Raw genomic sequence first — 22,339 nt, forward strand, 5'->3', positions numbered from 1 at the left:
CTCTTAATGTCATTTTTTTAAAAAACTTGTGTGTGTGTGTGTGTGTGTGTGTGTGTGTGTGTGTGTGTGTGTGTGTGTGTGTGTGAATGTGTGTGTGAGTGTATGAGTGTGTATGTGTGTGAGTCACAGTGCATGTATGGTCAGGGACTACTTGCAGGAGTCAGTTCTTATGTAGGTCCTGGGTTCTAACTGGTGTCTTCAGATTTGGTGGCACACAGTTTTACTTACTGAATTCCCTCACCTGTTAGGAAGTTTCTTCAACATTTTCCAACTTTTATTTCTGCTGACATAGTAAAATTTCTCAGCATCCTATCGTTTGGGGTAGTTGAATTTTTTGTTTGTTTTTGTTTTTATTCTTTTGGGGCCTGCCACTCAGTTTCTAAATAAATACACAGAGACTTTTTTGTTTTGTTTTGCTTTGGTTTTTCGAGGCAGGGTTTCTCTTGTAGACAAGCTGGCCGAGGCTTACTTTTTTTAATGTGAATGCCTGGCCTTAGTTTGGCTTCTTTCTAGCCAGCTTATTTAAGAAAACTTAAATAATTATCCCATCTAACTTTTGCCTGTGGGCTTTTATCTTTCCTGCTTCTGTATTTCTTCCTTTTCTTTTTCTTTCTTCTTTTTTTCTTTTTTCTTTTCTTTCTTTTTTTTTTTTTTTTTTTGGTTTTTCGAGACAAGGTTTCTCGTAGCTTTGGAGTCTGTCCTGTAGCTAGCTCCTGTAGATCAGACTGGCCTCAAACTCACAGAGATCTGCCTGCCTCTGCCTCCCCAGTGTTGGGATTAAAGGCGTTGCTCCACCACAAACCAGCTTTATCTTTCTTTCTTTACTTTTTACTCCATGACTAGTTGTGTAGCTGGGCAGCTGGTCCCTGATATCTTCTTCTCCTCCTTCTCTTGCCCCCCATCTTCTCTTCCCAGATTTCTCCTCCTATTTATTCTCTCTGCCTGCCAGCCCCACCTATCCTTTCTCCTGCCTTGCTATTGGCTGTTCAGCTCTTTATTAGACTAATCAGGTTTTTATATGGGCAAAGTAACACAGTTTCACAGAGTTAAACAAAAGCAAAGCAACATGAAGGCTTTATTGAGACGCAAAGTGGTGGTACAGATCAGATACGCTGTCAAAAGTGACAGCAGACCAGATACAATGATAGAGTACTCAAGGGTCCTAGCTTGTTGTCTGGAACTTCTGTTTAGGTTTTTAGGAGAAGGAGGGGCTGGTTGCTAAGGGATATAATTTGGGTGGTTCTCTATTTTGATTGATAAGCACGGATTATGTAAACCTTTCCTCACTGTTCTGGTCCCTTCCCAAGATGCATCTGATTTGACTATATGCATCCCAAATTTGCATAGGTATAAGATGGTAAAGGAATTCTCCCTATGAGCTCACGCAGAGGACACAATTCCACATTATTGGCACACCACCAAAACCCATCTAGGCTAGATTGGTTCCTACCTCCCAGGCCTGGATGTGCCTAGAAACCAAACTTCAGGGAAGGAACTTTAGAGATCAGTTGCAGCAGCCGGCCTCCAGCACGGCCAGTGGCAGACGGAGGACCAGGGTGGGACTGGGGAGCTCTGGTCTGAGAGTCTGGCTCAGCATCCCCAGTACACAGTAGTGTTCCTTTTTGGCATACTTCAGCCTATCTTCCAAGTTATCAATCATCTTTTCTAATTTGGTACCCCTCTGTCAGCCAATTCCATACTGGTCTCTGCCTCCTTGGCTTCAAATCTTTATTTCTTCCTTGTGTTTGCTGTCTTTTTTTAAAAAGACTTATTTACCTTATTTTATATGTGTGTGTGTTTTACATATATGTGCACCAAGTTCAACCAGAAGAGGGCACCAGGTGCCCTGGAATTGGATGGTTGTGGGTTACTGAGTTGAGAATTGAACTCAGTCGTCTGCAAGAACAGTCAGTGCTCCTAATTGCTGAGACAGGCCTCCAGCCCCTTTGTCTTCTTTTAAAGACTTCATCAGCAGTTCAAACATTTCAGGCTCAGCTCCATCAGTGTGGTGGTCTGAAAAAAAAAATGGTACCCACAAGGAATGGCACCATTAGGATGCGTGGCCTTGTTGAAGGAAGTGTGTCACTGTAGGGGGACGGTTCGGGGGTCTTCTATACTCAAGCTATGCCCAGTGATACAGTTGCTTCTGCTGCTGTGGGTCAAGATGTAGCAGTCTCAGTGCCTTCTCCAGCACCATGTCTGCCTGCACGCCACCATGTCTCTCTGTGATGATAATGGACTAAACTTCCGAAACTGTAAGCCAGCCCACTTAAAGATAAGAGTTGCTGTGGTCATCGTGTCTCTCTATAGCAAGAGAACACTGACTAAGACAATCAGTCAGGTGTGCTTGTCTGTCTCCACACCCTGGGTCTCTGCCAGCTCAGCTCATTTCTCTGGGCACTGCAAATCTCCCCCAACGCCAGCTTCCAGGCTACCTCTTCACATGGCCTGGCTACTTAGCGTCTTCCCAGATTCCCTTCACCGTTCAGGTCTGGTTGTCAATCACGTTTAACCCTCTGGCTCTCATCAGCACCTTGTTCTGCATTCTCTGGCTTCTTCGCACAGGCACCTTAAACACAGCCCTCCTAGAGGGGAAAGCGGACCCTCCTAGTTTTGCTTTGTGTCTTCCCAACGAATGAAAAACAAAACCATAATCCCCATGCTTATTGCCTATTTGCATATTTGAAGGAAAATATATTTAATGTTTTGCCATTTTTGTTTGGTTTCTTGAGGGAGCATTGTTTGTTTGATTGGTATTTTTGCTTTTGTTTCCGAGACAGGATTTCTTCTAGTTGAGGCTGGTCTGGATTCACCACGGAGCCTAGATTAGCTTTGAGCTCACTGCTGTTGTGGAATATCCCTTTAAACTGTGTGAAGATGTGTCACTGGGACTGGGTTAATAAAGCGCTAAATGGCCAATAGCTAGGCAGAATTTTCAGGTCAGAGAGAACTCTGGGAAGAAGAAGGCAGAGTTGCTAGCCAGGCACAGAGGACACAGAGCAAGCAGCGTGACTGTTACAAAGCAAAGATAACAGAGCAGCGTAAAAGAACGTAGATTAAAAGATATGGGTTTATGGGCTGGAGAGATGGCTCATAGGTTAAGAGCACTGACTGCTCTTCCAGAGGTCCTGAGTTCAATATCACAGCATCTATAATGAGATCTGGTGCCATTTTCTGGCATGCACGCATACATGGAAGGAATGTTGTATACATAATAAATAAATCTTTAAAAATAAGATATGGGTTAATTTAAGTTATAAGAGCTAGTTAGGAATAAGCCTAAGCTATCTGCCAACCTATCATGATTAAATAAGAAGTCTCCATGTTGTGATTTGGGAGTTGGTTGATGGGATAGAGAAAGACTTCTACATGTGGCAATTCTCCTGCCTCAGCCCATGCTCAGTTTTGCTTGTTTTCTTTTTCGACGAGGTTTCACTAGGTTACTTCAGTTGGGTTTGAACTCTTGGCTCAAAGGTTCCTCCTGCTTCAGCCTTTGAGTAACTGGAAACATCAGCCCTTGGCACTGTGCCAAGCTTACTTGCAGTTTTATTGGACTTGATCCTACTTGGCCTGAATCCACATAGTCTCCTCTTGCATGCTTGGTTTACAAGTATTTGCACCATTCTCTGGCTTGCCTTCCTGTGTGTTATCTTTCATCCTATAAAAGCTTTTAATTTGGATGGTGTCCGATATGTTTAGTTTGCCTTTGATCACTAACACTTTAGTTTCATTAAACTCCATCAACTGAGCCGAGACCGTGAAGCTCTACTCCACACTTTCTGACAAAAACACCCAACACTTTGCTTGCACGTCCACGTCCGTAATGCGTTTTGGGATTTTTTGTTTGTTTGTTTGTTTGTTTTTTTACAGATAGGAAATGGGGGTCAAACTTAAAAGACTACCTTTTAGTTTATGTATTGTATCTATATGGGTGCTTTGGCTACGTGTGTGGGTGTCAGCAGAGGTCGGAAGAGGGTGTCTGATTCCCTAGGACTGGCATTGCATAGAGTTGTGAGCTGTCAAGTGGGTGCTGGGAACTGAACTCAGACCCTCTGTAAGAGCAGCAAGGGCTCTAGCTGCTGAGCCCTCTCTCTCCCCAGTCCTGTTCAGATTTCTGCATGTGGCTGTTTCATGTCCCGAACCACCTACTGAAGAACTAATATTTGCCCTGCTGAAGCTCGGCACTTTTTCCAAAATTGCCTGATATTTAAAGATTTATGCCTGGATTCTCAATTTTATTCCATTGACTTACATAGACAGATTAGATAATATGATGAGTATATATGTTCGCAGATATTTATCAATATACCAGTACCATTGTATCTTTATGGAATGTTTTGAAGTTAGGAAACGTGAGTTCTCCAACTTTGTTCTTAAATTTTTGGTTTGTTTGTTTTGTTTTTTTGAGACAGGGTTTCTTTGTGTAACAGCCCTAGCTGTCTTGGAACTAGCTCTGTAAACAGAGATCCGCTTTCCTCTGCCTCCCAAGTGCTAGGTGATGGAATTAAAGACATTATGTCACCGCCACACGAGGTTCTTAAATTTTTAAAAGATTTATCTTTTTTTTTTTTAGAAACTATTTAAAAGTTTATTTGACATTAAACCTTTCCCTGTGGGCTGCACATTAGTTCCTCAAAAGCAGACAGGTTTGTACTGATGGCAGCAACTAACAGGGTCCTGGTCAGGATCCACAGGAACCAATGAGGATGAAGTCTTCGTGTGTGCTCCACCCAAAACCATTCTGGTGTAAGAGTGTGCTTGCTCGCAGTTCTCATTCCCCACGGCCGGCGTCTCCTCCTAGGAACTTGCTAATGGGAGTCCAATGGCCTTTATACCTTCTACCATAGAGAGGAGATGGTAGGCTGGAAACAATTCCGCAGAGAGAGACCATGAGACATCCATTTTTATGGAGGGGGAATGCCCAGGGTAACTAGTCACAATATGACAAGGGGCCAGCAATACCTTTCTGGATATCAAGGCCAATGAAGAGGACCCCACAAGTCCTGTTCTTCTCAAAGGACAATATGTACAGGGAGGAAGAGGGGAGAGTCTGGCCAGGTGGAGTGTACCCCCACTTTATCTCATTCAATCAGAAGATCAAACTGTCCAGCAGCTTCGAACTCAGCATTCACGGCCCCAGCCCACTCATCCCGCTCCGAATGCAGGACCTCTGGCACCTTCTTCTTTGGTTTCTCTTTCACACTTGAGGAGAGATATCAGGGAGTATATCTGGAACCCAGGGCTTCACAGGTACTTTGGGGACTACAATTAACTTTGAACACACAACAGGTGAGACTCCAGGAAAGTCTTCTCGGGTCCCTCAAAGCCAAAGAAGGATCGGGAGCCAGGAGTGGAGGTTGAGGCAGAACTGAGGCTCTCTGGCGGACTGTAAGATCGTCTGACTTTCTGGGACATTTCCAAGTCTCTGGGGTCCAGCTCTCCCTTCCTGGAGTTAGACTCAGCATTCTGAGTGTACAGCCCTGGAGTGCTGGTGGGGGTACCAGGGACACTACAAGTTTTGAAGGGATCCTTAGAGGGACCTTGAGAGGAGGGCTGTTTTCTTTTCCCAAGATAAAAGAGATCCTAGACTCCTTCGAAGTGTGTGGACAACTGAGACTTCTCCTGCATGAGCCACGATCTTCCAGACAATGGCCTTTCTGACTGGAGCCGCATGAGGTGTCTTCGGCCAAATTTCAGAAAAGATGTTGGAAGATCTGAGCCAGATTTCCGCTGGGACCTCTTTGAAGACTTAGCAAACGGAGTTCTGGGGCCAGACCACTGGGTGGCCCCTCCGGACCGCGTTCGCCTCTCCGACCTGCCTATGATCAGGCTCAGTCTCCACCACGGTTGCCCTATTTATCTATTTTTTAAGACGTTTTATGTGTATGGGTATTTTGCCTGCCTGCATGCATATCACACGTATGCAATGCCTGAGGATGCCAGAAGAGGGCGACATGTCCTCTGGAATAGGAGTTACAGATGTTTGTGAGCAGGAACTAAATTTAAGTCCTCTGCTAGAGCAGCCAGTGTTCCTAATGCTGAGCCATCCCTCCAGACGGTGTTCTGACCCCTGAGCCATCCCTCCAGCCAGTGTTATAAAACATTTTAATGTTCGTTTTGGTTATTCTTAGTCCCTCCTATTTCAATAAAATTTTAGGTTCATTTTGTCTATTTCTGAAAAAACAATAGCTGAGATTTTACTTTCGATACCACTGTAAATTGAGTGACTTTTTTTTTTGTTTGTTTGTTTGTTTGTTTTGTTTTTAGAGACAGGGTTTCTCTGTGGCTTTGGAGCCTGTCCTGGAACTAGCTCTGTAGACCAGGCTGGTCTCGAACTCACAGAGATCGGCCTGCCTCTGCCTCCCGAGTGCTGGGATTAAAGGTGTGCGCCACCATCGCCCGGCAACTTTTAAAGTTTCATTTTACTTTTAGCTTTTAAAAATTTCGTGGTGCTGGAGAGATGGCTCAGTTAAGAGCACTGGCTGTTCTTCCAGAGGAGCTGGGTTCAATTCCCAGTACTCACATGGCAGTTCACAGCTGTCTGTAGCTCCAGTTCCAAAGGATCTGGCACATTCACACGAATGCACATAAATAAATTCAAATAAATTATGTAAAAAAAAATTGTGTGTGTGTGTTCACGTGTGTGCATATACGTGTCCTGAGCTCACACAGTGAATCAAAGGAAAATTTTCAGAAGTCAGTTCTCTCTTTCTATCATGTGGGTTCCAGAGATCCAGCTCAGATAGTCACCCTTGGCAACAGATCCCTCTTCTGACTGGCCATCTGTCTGTCAATGTCCCTGAACACGACAGGAGTTTTCCTTGTAAAAGCTTCCCTAAGCTTAAAGTGCCATCTCCGCAGTTTGGGGGACCTAGGTTCAACTCCAGCACACACATGGTGGCCCACTCCCCTCCCTAACTCCAGTCCGAAGAGATATGAACAAATGGGGCACAGATATACATGCAGACAAAATGCTCATGCACATCAAAATAAAATTAAAATTTTGGGAAAATAATACTTTCTACTCTTCATTTATTAAGTATTTGCATTATGGAATGATGTTGGAATCAATCAAAGGCTTTTCCTGCAGGTTTTGACATGGTCATGAGGGTTTTATTCTTATTTTGTTAACAGAGAGTATTGTATTCATTTGCTCTCTTATATTAATCTAACTACATTTCTGGATAAATCCCACTTGTGTATAGTTTTCTCCATGTTACTGAATTCAGTTTGCTGGTATTTTCCCGTCTATAGAGGTCCTGGTTTCTGGTTTTCTGTACCACTGTTATCTGGTTTTGGTATCAGGATCATGCTGTTCTCAGAAAATGAACCTGAAAGTGTCGGATGATTCTTTCTGAGTTAACATTTATGAGAATAACGCAATGTCCTGTCAGAGTTCTCCTTTGGCCTATGGAAATTAGCTGTGCTGTTGCCATTTGCTTTAGAGGCCCTACTGCACCTGTTGTGGTCCCCTTTTGTTGTTGACCATGCGGTCTCTCTGTGAACTCTCTGGCCTCTTATTTTCCAGGTCTCTGCATTTGCACTGTGCTATATTGATTCTTTTAGCCTCCAAAATTAGTTTTATTGGAAGTTTTATCGTTAGTTTCCACAGCCTTTACTTTTCTATGAACTTTAGAATTGATGTCTCAATATTTTGACTGCAATTTATATAACACAGGATTTCTCGTATTAGTCATTTTTAGATTGCCTGTCACAGTGGTTTTTCTGAACATTCACACGGGAGGATGGAGAGATGGCTCAGTGGTTGGAAGAGCTTGCTGCTCTTTCAGAGGACCTGAGTTCAGTTCCCGACAGCCATGTCTGCCAACTCCCGACCATCTGTAAACCAGTTCCATGACTCCCTCTTCTGGACTCTGAGGGAATTGCACACACATATGGGAACATACACACAAATAAAAGTAAATATTGAAAAAACATTCACACTGACATACATGCATAGACTACACTGAATTTCAGACCTTTCTTGTTCCCAGAAAAACTCTCTTCCCATTAAAGAATTCTGTCACCCCCACAACCTCTAAACTCCTGGAAATCACCCATTTAGCTACCTCATTTAAGTAGGAGCTTTATGTCTCCTTGTAACTGACTTACTTCACTTTATAATAATGTCTTCAAGTTTACCACATATGCATGCTGTCAGGATTACCTTCCTTTTGAAAGTTAAATGATAGTCATTGTATAGTTATACCACATTAGCTTACCAATCCATCTCTTGATGAATGCTTGGTTTATTTCCACTTTTATAAATGTACACAATTTTTCAATTGAAAAGAAGAAAAAAAGCTAAGCATGAAAGATGTCCTTAACTCCAGCACTAGAGATGCAAAGGTGGGCAGGTCTCTGTGACTCTGAGGTTAGCCTAGTCTACGTAGTAAGTCTACACCAACTAGAGTCATCAAAGAGGAAGGAGCCTCAGTTGAGGAAATGCCTCCACAAGATCCAGTTGTAAGGCATTTTCTCAGTTAGTGATCAATGGGGGAGGGCTCAGGCCATTGTTTGGGGTGCCATCCCTGGGCTGGTGGTCCTGGGCTCTATAAGAAAGCAGGCTGAGCAGGCTAGGGGAAGCAAGCCAGTAAGCAGCTCCCCTCTATGGCCTCTGAATCAGCTCCTGCCTCCAGAATCCTGCCCTGTTTGAATTCCTGTCCTGATTTCTTCTGTGATGAACAACAACAATGCAAAGTGTAAGCCAAACAAACCCTTTCCTCCCCAACTTGTTTTTTGGTCATGGTATTTCATCACAACAATAGGAACCCTAACTAAGACAAATTTGTACCAGTGGGGTATTGCTGCGACAGACCTGACCCTGTTTTGGAGAGGACTGTGGAAGGACTTTGGAACTTGGAGCTAGAAAAACCATCGAGTGTTGAGACCTCAGTGGGATGTTCTGTGGAAACATGGAAGATAAGAATATTGAGAGAAGTGCAGAGGACGGGAGCCCTGGCTTATAAAGTTTCAGATGGGAGTTTAAAGACTCTATCAGGACCATTTGTCATTTTGATCTAAGATCCTGAGGTTCTGGTTAGCTGGGGCAGAAGAAATAGCTGTGATTAGCAAGACACCAGAATTACTAAAGCGCAAATTTGCTTCGTTGGGATACTTGATGCTGGTTGGCTGGAGCTAAGAAACGAAGCAGTGATTAAGAAGAGACAGCATCACTGAGGTGAAATCGGGAAAGTGTTTCCTGAGAGCACAGAGCAGCTGAGGCTTGGCACTGTGAGGAGAGCCTATGAGAGGCTACTGGTGAAAGTGCAGCTCCATTGTAGAGAAAGACCCCAGTGTTTTGGAGATGTCAGTACCATAGAATGACCAGCAAGAACAGCAGCAGCAATGGAGGGGAGCCAGTCAGAGCCTAGAAGACAAGCTGTGTGTGCTGCAGAGGGAGGAGCCAGAGAAGTGACCCAAACCCTTTGCAGGAATCCAGAAGCTCGTGAGTGGATCCCAGATACTGGACAGTTGGAATTTTCTTTTGCTTTGATTTGATTGTAACTGTGCCCTGATTTTTCCCTCTTGAAGTAAAAAAGTATTTTACTGGCGCCAACGTTTAAGAGACTGAATTTTAAAAGGCTTTGGATTTTAAAGGAGACTGGCTAATTTAAAGGGACTGAAAATTTAATGTCTTTGAATCTGTAAAGGCTGTGGAACTTTTAAAGTTATTTAAGATCTTGAGGATGAATAAGAAAGGAAGGGTTGTAGCTTCATAGTGATGTGTTTGTTTGTCAAGCTGACAAGGGGTCAGTTTTACTGGCTGGTTGTGTGTGTCAACTTGACACCAACTAGAGTCATCAGAGAGGAAGGAGCCTCCTTGTGGGCGGCACCATCCCTGGACTGGTGGTCCTGGGCTCTATAAGAAAGCAGCCTGAGCAAGCCATGGGAAGCAAGCCAGTAAGCAGTTCCTTTCTGTGGCCTCTGCATCAGGCTCCTGCCCTCCAGGATCCTGCCCTGCTTGAGTTCCTGTCCAGATTTCCTTCCGTGAGGAACAGCAGTGCCTAATAAACCCTTTCCTCCCCAACTTGGTTTTTGGTCAAGGTGTTTCCTCACAGCAATAGAAACCCTAAGACACAGACCCTGTCTCAAAAAACAAAACAAAAGAAACAGGAAGAGTAGCAGAAGGAGGCCACCACCCCCAGCCTGGATTTTTAACTGGTATTGCATTGAGCCAATTGGTTGATTAGGCGGGAATGAGCATCTAATACACTAAAGCTTTCCATTTATGCTAATCCTCCTGAACCTCAGCAGTGTTTGCTAGGTTCCCGCAAAAAAAGGAGCTGACCGTTCTGGTCGCTTTATCCTCAAGTTTTCCAAGTTCCTTAGTTACTAAGGTGCTGTGAAGAGACACAATGGCCAAGGCAGCTTGTAAACCATTTGACTGGGGGTTTGCTTACAGTTTTAGAGGTGAGCACATGGCCATTCTGGCAGGGAATGTGGCAGCAGGCAGATAGGCTGGAGCAGTAGCGGAGAGATCATAACTAATCTGCAGGCGGGAGCAGAGGGAGAGAGGAAGGCTGGGTCTGCGTGCACCTTCGAAACCTCGAAGCTCATACCTGTTGATACATTTCCTGCAGGGCCACACCTCCTAATCCTTCCTAAACAGCCCACCAACTGGGAACCAAATATTCAAATATACAAGCCCCACAGAAACCATTCCTCGTCAAAGCACCACACACTGTATTTGTTAACTTTTTAATGTCTGATTTGTCACCAATGTGAGGAAACAGGGTTCTTGGATCCTAAAACAGTACTAAACTCACCTGCTAACTCCAGTTTCTTTCATTAGGGATCTCTCATGTACTTACAGACAGATCATACATACATACACACATACATACACACATACATCACATAGATGACAGGTAGAAAGATAGATGAAATATTATTTTTATAAAAATATTTTTTTCCGGGCTGGAGAGATGGCTCAGCGGTTAAGAGCATTGCCTGCTCTTCCAAAGGTCCTGAGTTCAATTCCTGGCAACCACATGGTGGCTCACAACCACCTGTCATGAAGTCTGGTGCTCTCTTCTGGCCTGCAGACATACACAGACAGAATATTGTGTACATAATAAATAAATAAATATTTAAAAAAAATATTTTTTTCCTGGCGCTGGTGAAATGGCTCAGAGGTTAAGAGCACTGGCTGTTCTTCCAGAGGTCCTGAGTTCAATTCCCAGCGACCACATGGTGGGTCATAACCATCTATAATGAGATCTGGTGCCCTCTTCTGTCCCATAGGGATACATGCAGGCAGAATATTGTATATATAATAAATAAATAAATCTTTAAAAAAATATTTTTTTCCTGTGCCTAAGCTAGAATGATGTTGAGAGGCTGTGATGAGTCCACACCTCCTTGTTAGGTTCTGATCTAGGAGAGAAGCTTTTGGCCTTTGCCACTGTGTACGGTTTAGCTGTAGACTGTGCCGGGATATTTGGTCACACAGTGAAACCCGAGACTGTGTTACTAAAATCAGCCTTGGATCAGGGGGCGGAGCCAGCAACTAGCTGACAGGAATTAGCCACGGAGAGTACAGAGGAGCCAGGAAGACGGACAGAGAGATGCACAGGAAGGAATAGGGAGGGACTTGGAGTTTCTTGGTCTTTTTGGTTTGGGATGTCTGGAGAGATATTCTCTTGCTTGGTCTCCAGACAAAAAGGAAGGTCAGCTGGTTGCTTCTCAGCCTCTCTGAGCCAGCAGGTTTTCACCCCAACATCTGACTCCTGAGTCTTTATTGGTAAATAGAATGATAGAGACTTAGTTAAAAACTACATTTGATGAGTAGAGCTGGTGCCAGCAGGATTGGAAATTCCACCACGCCTCAGCCTGAGCCACAGGGTGCTGACTTTGGGGCAGTGGGAACCAGGCAGTAGTTAAAATATCAGTAGAACCTTTTAATAAACACCTCCTCTCACGTGAGGACGCCTCCTTGTTGCTCTTCCAGGGGATGAGCGCTCAGTTCCCAGCACCACACGGCGGCTCCTAACGGTAGTAGTCTCTCATCAGACCGCCATATGACGTGACACTGATACTCATCATGAAAGCTCGGCCATAGCTTGTCCCACTAGCTCTTATCATTTAAATTAAGCCACTTATTTTCATCTACGTTCTGTGTCATAGCTCGTCACCTCATCTCTCCATACTGCTCATGCTGCTTTCTCCACGTCTGACTGGTGACTCTGCCTTCTTCTGTCTCCACACGTCCTGCCTGTCTTTCCCGCCAAGCTATCGCCCATCCGGCTTTTTGTTACACCAATCACAACCATACATGTGTACACAGTGTATGAAATCCCACAACACACAACCATCTGTAACTCCAGTTCCAGGGGAGCTGATGCTTCCTTTGGCCCCTTTGGTCACCAACACATGCCTGCAGTCACACCTGTGGGTGGAAGCACATACACACTTAAAAAAAAAAAATCTTAAACAAAGAAGTGAACGTTGGCTTTGTCAGATGGTCTCTATACTGTGCACCGAGCTCTCCACAGGGTTTTGTCTTGGCTGCATACTGGATGAATTACACTGTTTGAATGCCAAGTCAGCCCTATTTGCTGGCACAAATCCCACATGGCCATTTTGTGTAGTCTGTCCATGTATCGCTAGATTCAATTTGCTAAAATTTTATTAAGTTTTTTCCCCACTGAGTTCAACAGGGATTTTGATCTGTGTTTTGTCTCTACTGGATTTCCAACAGTGATGGTGTCTTCACACAGGGACCCAGGGAGTTCTTTCTCTAGCTCTCTGGGAGAGCCCATTTAGAAGTAGAAATAGTTCTTCTTTAGAAATTCCCTGGAATTCCTCAGTGAGGTTGTCTAGTGCTTAGGTTTTCCTGGCTGAAAAGATTTGAATCACAGTTTGAACTTCTTTAATACACACAAATTATGCTGGCTGCCCATTCTTTCCTTTACATCTATTTGCTTATTGTGGGTGTAGCTGTAAGTGTGTGCACCATGGCACACATGTGGAGATCAGAGGGTAGTTGTGGAAGTCACTTCTCTCATTCTATCAGGTAGAGTCCCCAGAATTGAACTCAGAACCTTAGGCTTGGCCACAAGCACCTTGACCTGCTTAACTATCTTGCTGGCCCTCAGGGCTACCTATCCTTAAGGGAGAGTTACTGTTTGTTTCTTTAGGAGCTTGCATGCTTCATCTACGTTATCAAATTTGTTAGCATAAAATCACCCATTATACTGTGTTCTCTGATTATCACTACCTTAGTCTGGAGTAATGTCATCTGTCATTCCTAATGTTGGTCAGTCGCCTCCCCAACCTGGTTAAAGGCTTACAATATTTAATGATTTGACTATACCAGCTTGCGTTTACATTAATATTTCTATATTAGCGTTCAGATTTCTAGTCTACTGATCTCCAAAGGAAAGCCTCTCCTTCTCGTTCCCCCTGCTCTTCATCCTGCCCACCCCATACTCTGGCCCTACACAAACCCTAAGCCACGGTTTGCCTGCTCCGACAATGTCACATAAAGACAGTTACACAACATGTATTTTTGCTGACCTAGGACAGTTTTTAAGGTTCATCTGTGCTGACGTAGGCATCATTATTTAATTGCTTTCTACAATTTCACATCCTGTTGATCCAGTCATCAGATGATGGACATTTGGGGTATTATGTCTTCTCCTCTGGGAATAAAGCTGCTATGAGCACTCCTGTATAAACATTTTTCCATTTCATCTTGATAAATACTTGCGTACAGAATGAACTGGGTCAGTTAGAGGTGTGTGTTTCACTTCCTCTAATCCTTACAACCAAAACTCTGTATTGCCTGGGTCTTGCTTGTTCTTTTGCTTTGTTTTGAGAGAGGACCTTATTGCCCTGGCTGGCCTAGAACTCACTATGTAGTCTAGGCTAGCCTTGAATCACAGAGATTTGCCCGCTTCACCTCCCAAGTGCTCCCAGCCCCACCTTGCCTTTTTTTATTATGACCATCTCATGAAAATGACCTCTGTCTCTCCCACGTCAGGAGCCAATTTCCTCCTAAAATTATTACAGGAACCATCGCCCTGGGGAGTCTGCAGAGAACCCCACACCCCCAATTGTATTGAGAACTGTTCTATTGACAGAGCCTACCCCACACCCAATTAGCTGTTAATAGAGAGCTGTTAGCGGAACCCGCCCCACATTCCAAATTATCTAGAGAACTAGGTGTGTCAACTTGTGACTTCCTGGCCTATGTGACCTGACCAAACGTAACCTCCTGGCCTATGTGACCAACGTGAACCACGCGGCAAGAGTCCAGGCCCTTGTGCCCCCCCCCCCAAACTCCTTATCCTATATAAGCTGTAACCCTGTCTCTAATAAACGGAGGCTCTGACAAACCTAACATGGCCTTCTTCCTCTCTTCCCCCCCCCCCATATCTTCCAGATAGCGCCTCTCCAGGACCCTGGAATTACTAAACTGCCAGGCGGGTTACAACCCCTAGACTGAGTAACCCGCCAAGGCGGTCTACACTCCCACATAAGACCCTTCCCCCACCCCTCGGAGACAAGGTCTAATAACTGTGGATACCCTGGAATTCTCTTACGAAGCCCAGGCTGGCCTTGCCCCAAGCTCCCATTTCTCTGCCTTCCCTTCCCAAATGCTGGGGTTCCAGGCCTGAATCATCATACCCAGCCGCTTTGGGTGCTGTTGACGATAATTTTTGTTTTGCTTCCTGTGCTTGCTATTTGTTGAGCTGTTTAAGCCTGTGTATCTCTGGTTTTCATCGGAAATTTGGAAGGCTTTTAGGTATAATTTATTACTGTATTTTCTCCATCCTCCTCCTTCTTGAAACATCTCCAGTTACACCTGGGCTCGGCTGCTGAGTTTTTGCCTGGCTCAAAATGCTTTTTTGCTTCTCAGCCTTTCTTTCTCTGTGCGTCCTCTGTCAGGTGGTTCCCGTTGCTCATTTTTTACAGTTCTTTCTGTTCTTGCTTCTACTTCTTTGTTGCTGTGGGGTTCTTTTTTTTTATTTTGTTTGTTTGGGCTTTTTTTTTTTCTAGACAGGGTTTCTCTGTGGTTTTGGAGCCTGTCCTGGAACTAGCTCTTGTAGACCAGGCTGGCCTCAAACTCACAGAGATCCGCCTGCCTCTGCCTCCCGAGTGCTGGGATTAAAGGCGTGCGCCACCACCGCCCTGCTGTTTGTTTGTTTTTTGAGACAGCGTTTCACTTTAGAATCTAGGCTGGCCCAGAATTCCCTAGGTGGCCCAGGCTGGCAACCTGGGAAGTGTGGCATTCTGCCACCTGCCCTGGCAGCACCCCCAGACCTCGTTTTCAGCCTCCTTGCCTGTATTTGAGGTTATATGGTAGACATTTTCCATTTTGCTTTGATGAAACCTTGGGTTTTGTTTTCTTGTTATTGTGAGGCAAAATCTTTCCTGCATCCGGGGTGGCCTCAAACTCACTCGGGATCATCAAAAGATAACTTTAAACTTCTGATCCCCCTGCCTCCAATCCCAAACCAAGGTTATAGGCATGTGTCACTACCACTGGTTAGTTTATGCAATGCTGAAGATGGAACCTAGGACTTTGTATGTTCTAGGTAAGCAATGTACCAGTGGAGTCCTGGCCCTAGCTAGTCCCTATAATTTTTTCCTTTCTTCTTCTTTTTTTTTTTCAGTGTGTATGAGTATTCTGCCTGCATATATGCATGTGTACTATATGTATGCCTGGTGCCCTTGGAGTTCAGACGAGGGCAGTAGATACCCTGGAACTAGAGTTATGGATGGTTGTGAGCCATCATGTGGGTGCTGGGAATCAAACCCAAGGCCTCTGCAAGAGCAGCCAGTGCTTTTTTTAAAATTGAAAATAGATTTTTTTAAATACAATATATTCAGATTATGGTTCTGCTGCCCCAACTCCTCCCAGATCCTTCACCTCCCACCCACCCAAATCCATAGTCTGTGTTGCTCTCCCTCATTAGAAAACAGACATCAAAAAAATTAATGAAATAATTGTCAAGTTGGGAGCGTAGGCCCCAGTCCCTCGCATCTATCCCAGCCCCCAGGCCTGGCCTGGACTCCAAATCCCAGCAGGCCATATCCTGACCCCTCCCAGGGTATTTAAGTGATCTCCCAAAAGAAGAACACACCACATGGTCTCCCTTTCTTCCTCCCAAGGACAGCGTATCCCTGGCTTCCCGGTTACCCCTCAGGGCCACCTGAGAATGCAGAACTCCCATTAACCCTGGATATTTCTTAATTTGGCTTGTTTTGATTTGGCTTGATTGGGAATTTTGCGTAGGCAGGGAGCTTGTGCTAGAAAATATTTCTAACAATAATATAAATAAAAACAAACAAGTCAGGTGGTGGTGGCACTTGCCCGTAATCCTAGAACTTGGGAGGCAGAGGCAGGTGAATCTCTGTGAGTTAGAGGCCAGCCTGGTCTACAGAGCAACAGCCAGGGGCTATATAGAAAAACCCCGTCTCAAAAAACAACAAAACAAACAGGGGAAGCCGGGCGGTGGTGGCGCACGCCTTTAATCCCAGCACTCGGGAGGCAGAGGTAGGCGGATCTCTGTGAGTTCGAGGCCAGCCTGGTCTACAGAGCTAGTTCCAGGACAGGAACCAAAAGCTACGGAGAAACCCTGCCTTGAAAAAATCCAAAAAAAAAAAAAAAAAAAAAAAAAACAGGGGAAAAAGGAGCTACAGAAAAAGTATAAGGAACACATACAGAAGCAGAGACAAACACATTTACATACACAGAAACCCATAAAACAAAATTAGAAACCATAACATATAAACAAAAGACCTGTTAGGTTAAAAAAAAAGTTCAGACAAAGCTTTATGAAACAAACAAACCAAAACCTCCAAAAGTACCACTGAGTTTGGTTTGCATTAGATTATCTACAGCTGAGCATGGGGCCTGCCCTGCAGGGTAGTTTGTCACCTAGCTATGAGACTTTGTTAAAGAAAACTAGTATTTGCTTTGTAAGCAGTTATCTGTCGGAGATAGCTTCTTGGTTAGAAGCTCTGATCTGGGCTTAGGTCCACTCTCTCGATGCTGCAAACCCATCTGGCTTAGACCTGGGCAGGCCCTGTGCATGGTGCCACAGTATCTGTGAGTTCATATGTGTGTCTAGAAGACCTTGTTTCCTCGGTGTGTTCCATCCTCACTGGCTCTTACACTTTTTCTGCAGAGTTCCCTGACTCTCAAGGGGAGGGATTTGATGGAGGCGTCCTATTTAGGACCAAGCATCCTAGAGCGGCTCCTTCTCTGCATGGTCAGTACTCTCTTGTTGCGTTGTGGGCCATCTACTGCAAAAGAAAGTGTCTCTGATGATAGCTGAGCAAGCTGCTGATCTCTGTGGATAGCAGAATGTCGTCAGCCATCATTTCTTTTTTTTTTATTTGACAGTTGGTATTTTATTCAGATAGCAGTCTCATTACATGTGGTCCAAGAATATTGAAAGAACTCAAATAAAATCAGATGTGAAGGTCAGTCTTCACACATCATAGCCAACGATGCCACGTTTGCCTATGATCTCTCCGACATAAAACCACATCCACACCTCAGTGGCCACCAAACCATTCAACACAGCTTCCTTAACTGTAAGATGTTTGAAGCTACCAGTTTTAGCACTTTGAATTATTTTTTTCGCACTCTGAATAGCTGCAAGGAGTTCAGCAGGGGTTGGGGGAACCAGCTCAACCTTGGCGTATTGCCAAAATGTGGCCAATAGCAGCTTCGAGTAATTCACAGCAGCGGATACTAGAGAACTGCGAAGTTACGGACAAACTTGGCTGTGGTCTAGGGTGGAAGGTCCGTCTCCTCGAACCGCCGGCTGAATGTCACCCTTGGAAGCCGTCAGCCATCATTTCATTACTACATTCCTTTAACAATAATATTTGGATTTCCCCTAGATCCATGGCCTATTTAGTCTCAGGTTCTCGGCCTCCTGAGCAGTCTTGGGCATGGGTTCCATATCATGGAGTGGGCCTTAAATCCAACCAGAGAGTGGTTGGTTACTCATACAACTCTTCGTGCCACTATTGCACCTTGTGGGTCATCATTGCAGATCACAGATATGTTTTTAGCTGAGATGGGGTTTGCCTTTCTCCTCTGGTCTCGTGCAGAGTTCCTTCCTGTACCACAAACATTAGTCAGTAGGGGTGAAGGCTGATTTCTCCATGTTCCATGAGTTATATGTTGCCATTGTCTTCAGCAACAGGCCCTCACCATCAGACTGTGGAGAGAAATCACTAGCCTTAGCAGTAGCCTGGGTTGTTTGGGGGTTTCCACGGGGGGGGGGGGCCTTTTGGCCAAGAGTGTGATTAGATGTAACCCACCCCTGGTAGGTTTATTTGATGGCAAGAGATGTCTGGTTGCAGCTCTGTCTCCCTTGTTATTTGGTGATTCCATTTAGATGTCTTCCATGTATGTATATATTTTCAGAATCTTCTACGGTATTAGGTTTCCACATGACCCCCTCAAGTGGCCCTTAATCTTAGCTGTGTCTCCCCATATTCCCTCCCTCTCTTCACCCAACCCCTCCCATTTGATCCTCCCATTCCAGTCCCCCACATAACCATCCAGAACCATCTATTCTATTTCCCATTCCTAGGATGCATCCCTTCCCCCTAGTCCCTTATTCAACACATAATCTCTGTGATTGTATAGATTGTAGCCTGCTTATCAAAGACTTAAAAGCTAATGTCTGCATGTAAGCAGATACCGTATTTTAGTTTGGGATCTGGGTTACCTCACTCAGAATGATTTTTTTTCAAGCTTCACCTAATTCCTTGAGAACTTCATAATATTACATTGTATAAATGTACCACATTCTCATTATCCACTTATCCATTGATGGATATCTAGGTTGTTTTCAATTTATTAATTATGAACAGAGCTGCAACAAGCATGGTTGAGCAAGTGTCTCTGTAGTAGGATGTAGAGTTCTTTGTGTGTATGCTCAAGGGTGGTATAGCTGGCTCTTGAGGTAGAGCCATTCCCAGATTCCTAAGGAACCTCCACAGTAATTTATATAGTGGCTAGACAAGTTTGTACTCCCACCAGCAAAGGTTTAGTATCCCTTTACCCCTCCCCCCATCCTTGCAAGTAAGAACTGTCTGTCATCTGTTTTGTTCATCTTGGTCATTCTGACTGGTGTAGCATGAAATTCTCAAAGTAGCTTTGGTTTGCATTGATTTCACTGGTGACTAAGGATGGTGACATTTCTTAAAGTGTTTTTCGGCCATGTGTATATCATTTTTTTTGAGAATTCTCTGTTTAGATCTATATCCCAGTTTTTTTTTTTGTAATTTGGGTTGTTTTCTTGATGTCCAGGGATCTTTTATTTTTAGTTCTTTATATATTTTAGATATTAACCTTCTGTCCAGTATGTAATTGGTAAGGATCTTTTCCCATTCTGTACGCTGCCACTTTGCGTGAATGATAGTGTACTTTGCCATACAGAAACTTTTCAGTTTCCTGAGGTCCCATTTATTATTGTTATTGTTATTATTACATAGTGCCGGTGCTATCAGTGTTCTACACTGGAAGTGTTTTTCTGTGCCAGTGAGTTCAAGGTTATCTCCCTGCTTTCTCTTCATATGCCGTGTATCTGGTGTTATGCTGAGTTCCTGATCCATTTGGAGTTAAGTTTTGCACAGGGTGAGAAGTATGGATCTATTTGCATTCTTCTACATGCAGCCATCCGGTTTGACCCGCATCATTTGTTGAAGACGCATCTTTTTTTTTTCCAGTGTTATTTCTGGCTTCTTTATCAAAAATCATGTGTTCATAGGTGTGTGGACCTATGTCTTCAGTTCCATCCCATTGATCAACATGTCTATTTTTATGATAATGCTTCTATTACTATCTCTCTATTATACGATTTGAGGTTGGGGAGGGCAGCCAGTGCTCTTAGTCACTAAGTTGTCCTTCTGCCCCTTTGCGCTCGCTTCTTAAGATGCAGTAAAATGGCTTGGGAACACTACAGTTCTTTCAAGGTTTGCTTTCAAAACATTTTGGTTTCCTGGACGCGTTATTTGATACAGGACTAGTTTGGTCCCACAGTTGAGGCAGCAGCTTCTGGAGATTCTTGATTCCATGTCTATGGTTTTTTCTGAGGTAATGGTCAGGGATGCTCCTGTTCCTGCTAGGCTGTCTGCTCCTTTGGAGTGGGGTTTGCTGCCCTCTGCAGATCTTTGCCTCTCCCTCCGCACTCTCTGAAACCCTACCTGCTTCCTTTGGCTTCAGCAGCTTCCCAGGGTGGGAGTCACAGGTCGCACACAGTCTTCCCTTCTGCCTCATGCTCCGTGCTCTCAGAGCTGCCCTTCCCTTTGTTTCCTCTGATGTTTGTTGTCGAGCAGAAGGGCATGATTTGTTCAGTTATTTTACTTTTTAATAATAGAAAAAATGCACTTGTTTCTCCCTTTTTTGGTTTTTCTCTGTAGCTTTTGGAGCCTGTCCTGGAACTCTTTCTGTAGACCAGGCTGACCCTCGAACTCACAGAGATCCGCCTGTGCACCACCACTGTCCAGCAAAATGCATCATTTTAAAAAAAATAATCAATGTGCCCAGCGGTGGCAGCGCACGCCTTTAATCCCAGCACTGGAGAGACAGAGGCAGGCGGATCTCTCTGAGTTCAAGACCAGACTGGTCTACAAGAGCTAGTTCCAGGACAGGCACCAAACCCACACAGAGAAGCCCTAACTCGAAAAGCAAAGAACAAAACGAAACAAAATAGTCAATCAATGCAATTGTTTTTATTATGTGAAATTTGTATGTGTCTGTCCTCACTCTTCTGTATACTAGTGTTCTTCAGTTTTTAAATGATCTTTGAATGATAAACACATTTGTAACAGGCCCTTAACCCAAAGGGAATTCTGAGGGACCTGGATTTAAGGAATATGCCTCCAGATTATTCCTTATTAAAAATATTTTTACATTTATTTATTTTATTGCATGTGTATGAGTGTTTTGCCTGCATGTCTGTCTGTGAAGCATGTGCATGGCTGATGCCCATGGATTTCAGCAGAAGGCATTGGATCCCCCTGGAACTAGAGTTCTCCATGTTTGTAACCCACCATGTAGTGTGGGAACTGAACCCTGGCCAACCGGAAGAGCAGTCAGGGCTGCTAACCACTGAGCCACCTCTCCAGTCCCTAGTCCTTATTTTTGTTATCCCTAGGTTATTGATGTTCAAGTATCAAATCTACTTAAGAATAGGTCTTTGCTCTTAATTATCCTGGAAGTCTTCTCCCCACTCCCCAATCAGTTCAGGTAAAATAGTGGGCAGGGACAGAATGAGGTTCCTAGAGTTGGGGAAGCTGAGAAGTCCCACGGCCTTCTGCTGTTAAGCTGGAGATTGAGGTAAACCAGCTGCCGAGCTCAGTTGGGGTCTGAAGGCCTGAGAACAAGGTGGTTGGAATGTTAGGAATTTCCTTTGGATGGTCAGTTCCTGGGTGGCGCCTGGATGATTTTAGGTTGTGGTCTTTCTGGAAACCAAGTATTGCCTTGGGGTCAGCTACTGAGACTCAGGCTTCTGTTGAGCTTGTCATGGCTGGGTCCTACAGACACAGCACTGTATAAGTCACTATGCTGGGGGTCAGAGGGGAAGGTACCTACCAAACAAGCATGAGGATCTCAGTTCAGATCCCTTAGCCATGTGAAAAGCCAGTTAGGAGAGCACACACTGTACTTTTAGAGCTTGGGAGGTAGAGACAGGCAGATCTCTAAGGCATACTGGTCATCTTGCCTTGCTATCTGTGAGCTACAGGTTCAATGAGAAAGTGAGGTGGAGAGCAATCGAAGATGACATCCAATGGTAACCGCTGGCCTCCGTACACACCAGCAGGCAAGCAGGCACACACAGATGTGTACACACATACACAAGAAAATGAATTAAGGGTCTCCCGTTGCTGCACAAGTCTTCTGGCACAAGACATGACCTTCTTTTTCTGCTAATAATTATGTCCCCTGTCCCCTAAGACAGCCATGTTCCCACCAAGAGCTAAGTCTCGGATGGACCAGCTAATGGTCATGCTAGCACCCTGGTTTTCTGCTGGTTCTTTCTCCTTTCTTGAGAGCTCATTTAACAGAGTGTCAATTCTATCTACCCAGACTTTCTCTCTGATGGCTTGGTCCCTCCATGTTGAAGAGGCCAGCTATACAAATTTAGGCATGAAAACTCTGTAGGTTTATACCCAGCCCCAACTCCTATCAAAAGCACCCTTTCTGGCCTGTTGAAAACAACCTGCCTTGTCCTTATCGAGGGAGGCCAGCAAGAACAGGCAGCCAGCATTTCTCCACAGACCTCTCCCGCTCTCATTATCTAGGACAATGTAGACAAAAACTTCTGGTCAGCTGGGCTGGTGGTGGCGCATGCCTTTA

General features: G+C 44.5%; 2 pseudogenes; both read right to left on the reverse strand.

Annotated features, from left to right (window-relative positions):
• Positions 1-5,081: 5,081 nt before the first annotated feature.
• Positions 5,082-8,230, reverse strand: LOC142851328 (sororin pseudogene; annotated as a pseudogene).
• Positions 8,231-17,336: 9,106 nt separating this feature from the next.
• Positions 17,337-20,257, reverse strand: LOC142851329 (ATP synthase F(0) complex subunit g, mitochondrial pseudogene; annotated as a pseudogene).
• Positions 20,258-22,339: the final 2,082 nt, after the last annotated feature.

Source organism: Microtus pennsylvanicus, chromosome 5 (assembly GCF_037038515.1).
Source record: "Microtus pennsylvanicus isolate mMicPen1 chromosome 5, mMicPen1.hap1, whole genome shotgun sequence".
Lineage (NCBI taxonomy): Eukaryota > Metazoa > Chordata > Mammalia > Rodentia > Cricetidae > Microtus > Microtus pennsylvanicus.